Source organism: Ipomoea triloba, chromosome 13 (genome assembly GCF_003576645.1).
Source record: "Ipomoea triloba cultivar NCNSP0323 chromosome 13, ASM357664v1".
Taxonomy (NCBI): domain Eukaryota; kingdom Viridiplantae; phylum Streptophyta; class Magnoliopsida; order Solanales; family Convolvulaceae; genus Ipomoea; species Ipomoea triloba.
Window position 1 is genome coordinate 11,590,203 of NC_044928.1, and position 7,946 is coordinate 11,598,148.

General features: G+C 39.0%; 1 non-coding gene across 1 annotated transcript; it reads left to right on the plus strand.

Moving 5' to 3' along the window:
* Positions 1–5,964: 5,964 nt before the first annotated feature.
* On the plus strand, positions 5,965–6,047 carry TRNAL-UAA. Its single transcript has one exon. It is a non-coding gene; the product is annotated as a tRNA-Leu (tRNA).
* Positions 6,048–7,946: the final 1,899 nt, after the last annotated feature.

Genomic DNA, 7,946 nt, shown 5'->3' on the forward strand with positions numbered 1-7,946 from the left:
AAGTTTGGAGAAGAAGAATATCATGGAGATAAAATATTAAGGAGGTGCCAGAAGTGGATGCCACATCAGAATTCCACAACAAACGGATAGAAGGTGCACTAATCCAAAGTCAGTCTTATTCCCTAAAACGAGGATCAATGGGAATTTAAAAAGAGTAACTTTTACCAAAAGTAGCAAGTGGAGCATGGACTCAAGAAAGTGGATTATGGAATATCCACTACCAAACAAAAGGTTCAAGTTACAAGACCACTACTCCATGAAAAATGCTGAAAGGATGCAAGTCCCATACACAGCATGGGAGACAAATTTCAAACGGAATAATTTTCCCTCCCAACGGAATTATTCCTTAACTCTCATATAAAAAGGACGTGAAGACACAAGATCAAAAAAAGGGAAAAAGTTTCGGAAGAAGTTGGTTCGATTCGAAAATCTTAAGAGGTGTCTGCTTAGAACATTCAAAAGTGCAAGTGCTCAACTTGGAATATCATCCTGATATTCATAACAGCGAGAAAAACACATCTTAGTGTTTGAGAGAGTTACAAAGCTTAAACTGCTATACATCTAGACGGTGACCGAAGCTGCCCTACATCGACGTTGATACAACGATAGCTTCTGGTCAGATTGGAGCTTGTTACACTCAACTGTGACAACCAAAGATCCTTGCTTTGGATTAAGCAAGAAGAGGCGGAGTAACCTGGCAGCTGTCTAGTGAAGATCCTGAGGCTTGAGGCGGGCNCCCCCCCCCCTCTAGACTTGTACCCCATCCCCTTGGGACCAACAATGTACACAAATTTCTCCTTCCAATTCTTAATCAAGGACGGCAGGGAGGTCACAAAAGAATACCCAAACATTGGTTGAAGGTAGAGGAAGGGCCCGCTTTGGTTCACATGAAATACGTGCAATAAGAGGGATAGGGAAGGAGCTACCTTAATCTCCCGGCACCGGGTGATGAAGCAGGTGATGAATCTATGCCCATTGGGAGTTAGCTAACAAGGTGCAATGTTGTGGCTCGCGAGAAACGCTACCGTCAGAGGGTGGGGTGGAAATTGTAAACCCCCCTGGATCGCATGATAGTGGACTGCCATAACCCGGCTGTCAGGAGGTTCAACCATATTCTGATTGTCGCGAGGGACCATCATCTGCACCCCTTCCCCCAGCCACTCATCTAAGGAATTCAACTCCGGCTGCGTGAGTTTTGACCGAACGCCGCGAGGGACCGTGGGATCTAAGCTGAGGCTTTGAGTGGAAAACGGAAGAGGAGCATGGGACAAGGATGGAGGCCTGGTGGGGCGTGAGAGGGTGTCCATAATCGTGGGCATGGTTTGCATAGGGGTGAAGGGTGAGCGGGTGATCCCAAAGGATCCCAAACCGGTGTTGGGAGGCGAGATAATCATAGGCTCGTTGGATGTCAGGGGGCGGGGTATGTCCTGTGGCGGTGAGGCGAGAAGAGACCGCGGGGAGACGGCGGCCGGCGGTGGGGCGGCTCGGGCAGGTGACTGTCCAGAGGTGTTGTTCGGCTACATTGCGCGGTGACGGGGCATTGTGGATGTGCGGTTGCGGCCCGATGTGGCCGTGCGGTTGCGGCTGGACGACGCGGGCGTGGGGCGGGGTGTGGCCGTGCGGTTGCGGCGGGGCGCGGGCGCTGCGCAACGCGGTGTGGCGACGCGGGCGTGCGGAGAAGGACGGCGGTGTGGCGGTGGATTGCGACGCTGGACCGGCTGGGGGTGGTATGACTGTTTGCGGCGTGAGGCGGCAGTTGCGGCAGTGGGGAATAGTAGGTGAGGGTTTGGGGAATGTATGGGAGATTTAGGGTTCAAGATGTGGTATACTGAATGGATAGGATTAGCTTTAAATAAGGGAGGCGGTTCCTGAAATCTGTGCATTCCTTGAATAGTCCGATTCTGATTCAAAGACTTATTCTTACTTCATTTAGGAATAAATTACCTAAAGGAAGTGGGGGACTCGTGATGGGGATATTGGGTGTGGGCCTGAGCAAGCTAGGCTTGGGTCGGTGGGCCAGGCAGCCAGGGGAGGTCCAGGAAGCCCACACGCCTCCACCGGCCATGGGTGCCGCCGGCGGGGCCTCGGAGGCGCCAGTGGGCGCGCTGGCAGCACCCGGCCACGGCGCAGCCTGGCGCCCCCTTCGCGTGGCGCTGTGCGGGGGCCCGGCGGGTGTGGCGTGCGGTGCAGTGTACATGGACCACGTGGTGCGAGGGACGGGGGTGAGATCTCGGAGCGTACGCGTGGACGATTAGGAGGGGGTGGCTCAGTATAAATGGGGGGCTCGGTTGTCCATGATGGGCACATCTGAACACGGAAAGTACTACGATCTAGTGGTACCGGCTTCTTACTTTCAACCCCCTGTCGCGGGTTCGATTGTTGTAGTTACTTTTGTAATCGCTTGGGTTCTAGTCTGTTAGACCCGGCATCCCATATCCGGTTTATGGTGGACCCAATCCGTTAAAACTATCAATTCCTATGACTTGTAATAACTGATATATTTTCTATTTTTGTGCTTCCTAAATAACTCTTGTCTAGATATTTGTTGTTTTTGTCCATTTTTTATTAACAATTGCAGGACATGATTCATAGTAAATCCCCGCAGTTCGCATGTGAACATCACTAGGGGAGTTTTCATTACTATTTTCTTTTTATTTCAGCTCTTTCATTATTTTTCAATTTTAATCCTTTGTGAGCTGTTTAATCTGCATATTGTCCCTTATCCATATTTTTTTTCCCATTTTTGCATCTCCCTTATTCTATTTGCATTGAGGACAATGCAACACTTTAAGTGTGGGGGAAGGATAATTATGTAAGGGTTGCAAATTTGTGTTCAACAAATTTTTGTTTAATTATTTTTTCTTTGGCGATTTTTTGTATATATTCATGCACAAGCTTAGCATTTCTAGAATTTTACTTTATCTTTTGTATATCCATGAGATTAAGTTTGTATATAATTCCCCTTTTTCATTAAAAACTCTAGGAAGTTGGCACTAAACCCATTTGAGAGCCTAGAACCGCACTTTAGCACACACTACATATGAGATTTTGGAATGATTAAGGAAATTAGTTATACCTTCACTTCATCCATATTTCCATTACATTCACCCATTATTTATCCTTTAGGCGTAACCAAGTTGAGCCTAGCCTTGATTCTTTCACATATGATCTTTAACTAGCTCACTAGCTCTACTTGATCCAAAATGGCCCTGACATTTGCAAACTCATGCATATGCAAGTTTCTTTGGTTTGTGGTTTGGTTGGCTGATGGTCCAAAAAGGTGAACCAAGGATAGTCTATGAGGGATAGAAAGGAGTTAGGTGAATAAATTCTTGGACTAAAAAATCCTTGAAATCCCCTTTTGTTCTTGAGTTCAACTTCGTAGGAGCAGAGTTCTGAATTACTTCCAAATCATTAACTCTATCTTTTGATGGGTAATCTAATTCTCTATGGCATTACTCTAGAAGTTGCAAAAATTGAGAAAGAAAAAACCTTTCAAATGTGTGAATAGAGAGGCTTATAACATTCCTTGCTTCATTAATAAGGATCGTGGAATCGTGGTATGAATGGTTGATAAGGACTTGTACTATGCCTGTGTTTTCTTAGGACTTTGGATCTCATTTTGACCATTTGTCTCATGCCTTTTTCTTTCAAGTCATTCTAGCCTTTATTTCATATCTAGGACTGTGTGGTGAGAGCCCAAAGTGTAAAAAAATAAATAAATAAATAAATAAAAATTGGAGTTCATGAGTTTTATCTTCTGAGAATGTGACATCCTCATAGAGTTCTTAACTAAAAAGAGTTTTTCTATACCTACTTAACATGTGGATATACTTAAGGTATCTTAAAATTTTGTAAATTATTTGCTTGAACATTTGTGTATACAATTTGTTGCCTTAGTGAAAATTTTAACTGATCATTTGTTGATTTCGTTTTTGTTGTTGCCCTTAGCATAGTTTCTTGAGGACAAGCAACAGTTTAAGTGTGGGGGAGTTGATGACTCTTATTTTATATCATATTTCACCCCATTTTTATGTTTATTTCAAGGTGTTTAATTAATTGGGTTTTAGAACTAAAAGTCATATTTTATGCTCAGAGTTACCCAAATGCACTTTGGAGGAAGGAAAATGGAAAAGAAAGCAACATTTGATCAATTTTGAGTAAAAACACATGAAAAAAGAGCACATAGAAGCAAACTTGAAAAAAAGACGCGCAAAAAAGAGTGAAACCAAAGTTTGTAGGTACCCGTGCACTGAAACCTTTTCCCTTTTTTGCATAGAGATATTTAGGTTATTGTTACTTTGAATATTTTGTATTTTGTAATACACTTTCCCAACCTACTGAAGCACAAAGAGTCAACACCCCCACTGGGGATCGAACCTGACCTCTCACTTAGGAGGGTCACAGCTATGCCACTTGACCACAAGGCCTTTGGCACGTGTAGATTAGGAGTTGGATAATGGTGTTTATTATATTGTTTTTGATACCTATTTAATACTTATTTCATACCAAGGTTTGAAACCTAACTTAGGGTTCTTGTGTAGTGAGATTTTTGTGTGTCAGTGTTGATGTGTTTGTGCGCTACCTTATCAATACTTGTCTACTATGGGATTTTGGCAACCGGATGAGCAAGAAGTCCACGGGTTATCATACCCCTAGACTTGTCTCTCAACCATCAATGTCCCTTAAACCACATTTCTTGACCTTCAGGTTCACTTATGAGAGTAGGAAACATTGAAGGTCCAGACTACTCGTGCTTATTGAGGGGGATTGGTAGCATCACGAGAGCGGGACAACCCCTATGTTCTGATTCGGCCTGATTGGATCACGAGAGTGGCATGTTAGTATAGCGAATTGGTGTTGGTTGTCTTGAACCCGATAGTAAAGTTTCTTAACCCTCAATCCTTTGTTCTATGGCATCAGACCAATAAATGCCCATTCCAACCCCTACCTTTTTATTTAGTGTTTTTATCTCGTTGTTTTTCATATCTATGATCATTATGTTATCATCTTATTATCTATTGCTTAGCTTCCATAAAATATTTCACGCTTATGCCCAGATCCTTCTTTGGCTAACCCAACCCCCAATCCTTGAGGACAATCTAAAACAAATTTATTATTGTTTGTTCGGTAATCCGCTATACTGCATTCTTGATAAAGGATACTGCCATCACACTTCTATAGATTCTATATTATGCTTTGTTGATTGAGTCAGTATATGTCATTAGTTACAAATTTTCATTTTATATCTATAAAATTTAAAAGTTAAATGCTAATTATTACATCATTAGTGATAAAATTGTTAAAGTTAATGTTTGCATATAAAAAAAATTAAGGTGTTCAATGTGAGAGTGAGAACACTTGCATTGCATTAAACATAAACAAGCTTTAAATAAGCTTCACAGAGCAAGGAAATAGGAAGCAGAAAAAACTAGACCACAAGATAAAAACAAATACAATAAAATTAGTATATTAGGCCTGCACTAAATCTTAACATTCAATACTTATATCCTCGTTGAATTATCTAAAAGTGGCATTGAAATAATGGGTCATAATATGGAAAAAGAAGGAATTGATAACAAATGAAACTTATTGGTGATACTTCCTGTGTTTCATTTAATAAGACATAGTTATATTTGAAATGACTTTAAAAAAAAAAAAAAAAGACTTAGTAATATTTGAGATACATTTAAAAAAATTCAATTAATATATGATATTCTTTATAAATATACCATTTTAAAAAGAAGTGAATTAGGACACACCTAAAAAAAATTAAAAAGAATAAAAGGGTAAATAAGGAATAGTAAAGTCTTGTTGATATTTAAATTAAGAGAGTAGGATAATTTATGTTAAAATATTATTCGGTAATTGAATTTAGAATTATTATCGGAATGAAAAATAAATAAATAAAAAATCGATATATATAGTATAGTTACAACTATATAAGCATATATAGGTAGATATGGTGGTTTGCCCGAGTGGTTAAGGGGGAAGACTTAAGATCTTCTGCACATAAGTGCGCGTGGGTTCGAACCCCACAGCCACCAATTTTGAACCTGTGCTCAATTTACCCCTAGTCCCCTACACTTGCTCAATGGGTTCCCTTCTATAAAATAGTCTCCTTATTATCAATTATCATGAAAACTGTAACGTGATAATTTAGGCACAAAAAGTTGGCATTTATTGCAATATTGAAGGGGAACATTTAATATTTTTTTTCTTGATTATACATGGTCACATGGAGATTTTTTTAACAAAGAAATAGTGTTAGCTATAATATTTTATAGTCTACTAGTATTTGCACTAATGCATTGCGCGGAATGGACTTGTTATAATATTTTAAAAATATTTAGATCAATATATAATTATAAAAATTATAATAACGAATATTATATAATACAATTATATTTTCTGATGTTATCCTTGCTTAAATTTGAGCAAATAATTGTTCAATTACTCATGCATCGCACTTGTAAAATTTTTTATTATATATTTATATAATAAAATTAAAGATGAAATTATAAACAATTCAAATATTTGAAAGTATACATTTATTTGAGTATAAGATTAGTGTAAAAGTATCACTCAATTAACTGAATAAAATATAACTCGTTTGTCTGAAATAATCTTAAAAATTTTTGATATCTAATATGATTTATGTAACTATATTATTACTAAATAAATATGGGAAAAAAGGAGAAATAATCTAATCTATATATATATATAAACAAAATCCTCCAAAACGAAATCTTATTTCCCGCCCAAAATATTGTACATTAAAACAATTAAAACAATAAAATAATATTAAAAGTACAATAATATTAAAACAAGAAATCCTAAAAAAAGAAGAAATTGAAGCAATTGTAGGGTGACATTAATTTGATAACTGCTTACTATTTACAACCACCATATGTAACCAAACTTACTCGCTAGTACAATGTCTCATTTCTGTCATGAAGTCGGTTTAAGATCTTCCATACGACGATTGTTCTATGTTCCGCCAAGGTGTGGAGAGTTATACTATCTTAGATGTCTTTTAAATTTGGTACGCAGACCTTTTAGCCATGAAGATATTCGCACTGTTGCCGGAGTCATTCATAATTCGTTTAGGGATGCGTGTTATGAATATGGATTATTAGATGATGACAAGGAGTACATTGATGGCATTATTGATTCGAGTTACTGGGCATCCGTGTATGCTTTGCGAAGGTTATTTGTTACACTTCTCACTTCAAGTTCACTCAGTAAGCCAGAAGTAGTTTGGAATGCCGTTTGGGACTTTCTTGCCGAGGATGCAGAGGTCCAACGTCGACGTGTCTTGCAAAATCCAGGTATATCGAGCTCCAATCTATTTATTCAACTTTGTTATTTGCTTTTCATTATTTATAAATAAACTAATTTGTTATTTGTTTTTGTTTCTTTTATTTTTTTGCCTTTTAAGAGTTGATGTTATCGGATTTCATGTAACACAACTGACCGATGAACAAAAGAATGTTTACGACTATGTGATGAATGATATTGATTCAAATGGAGGTGGATTATTCTTTGTGTATGGTTACGGAGGAACAGGCAAGGCGTTCGTGTGGAGAACGTTATCATCAAAGATAAGGAGCCGCGGTGATATTGTTCTAAATGTTGCTTCTAGTGGAATAACATCTTTGTTGTTGCCGGGAGGCAGAACGGCGCTTTCCAGATTTGCTATACCACTTTCTTTGAACGAAGATTCCACGTGCAATATATCGCAAGGTAGTGACCTTGCTGAGCTTATAATAAGGAGCAAATTGATAATATGGGATGAAGCACCGATGACGCACAAATACTGTTTTGAGGCTTTGGACAAAACCATGAGGGACATATTGAGGTTCGCCATACCGGGTAGTGCTGAAAAGACTTTTGGTGGAAAGACAGTAGTTTTGAGCGGCGATATTAGACAGATCCTACATGTT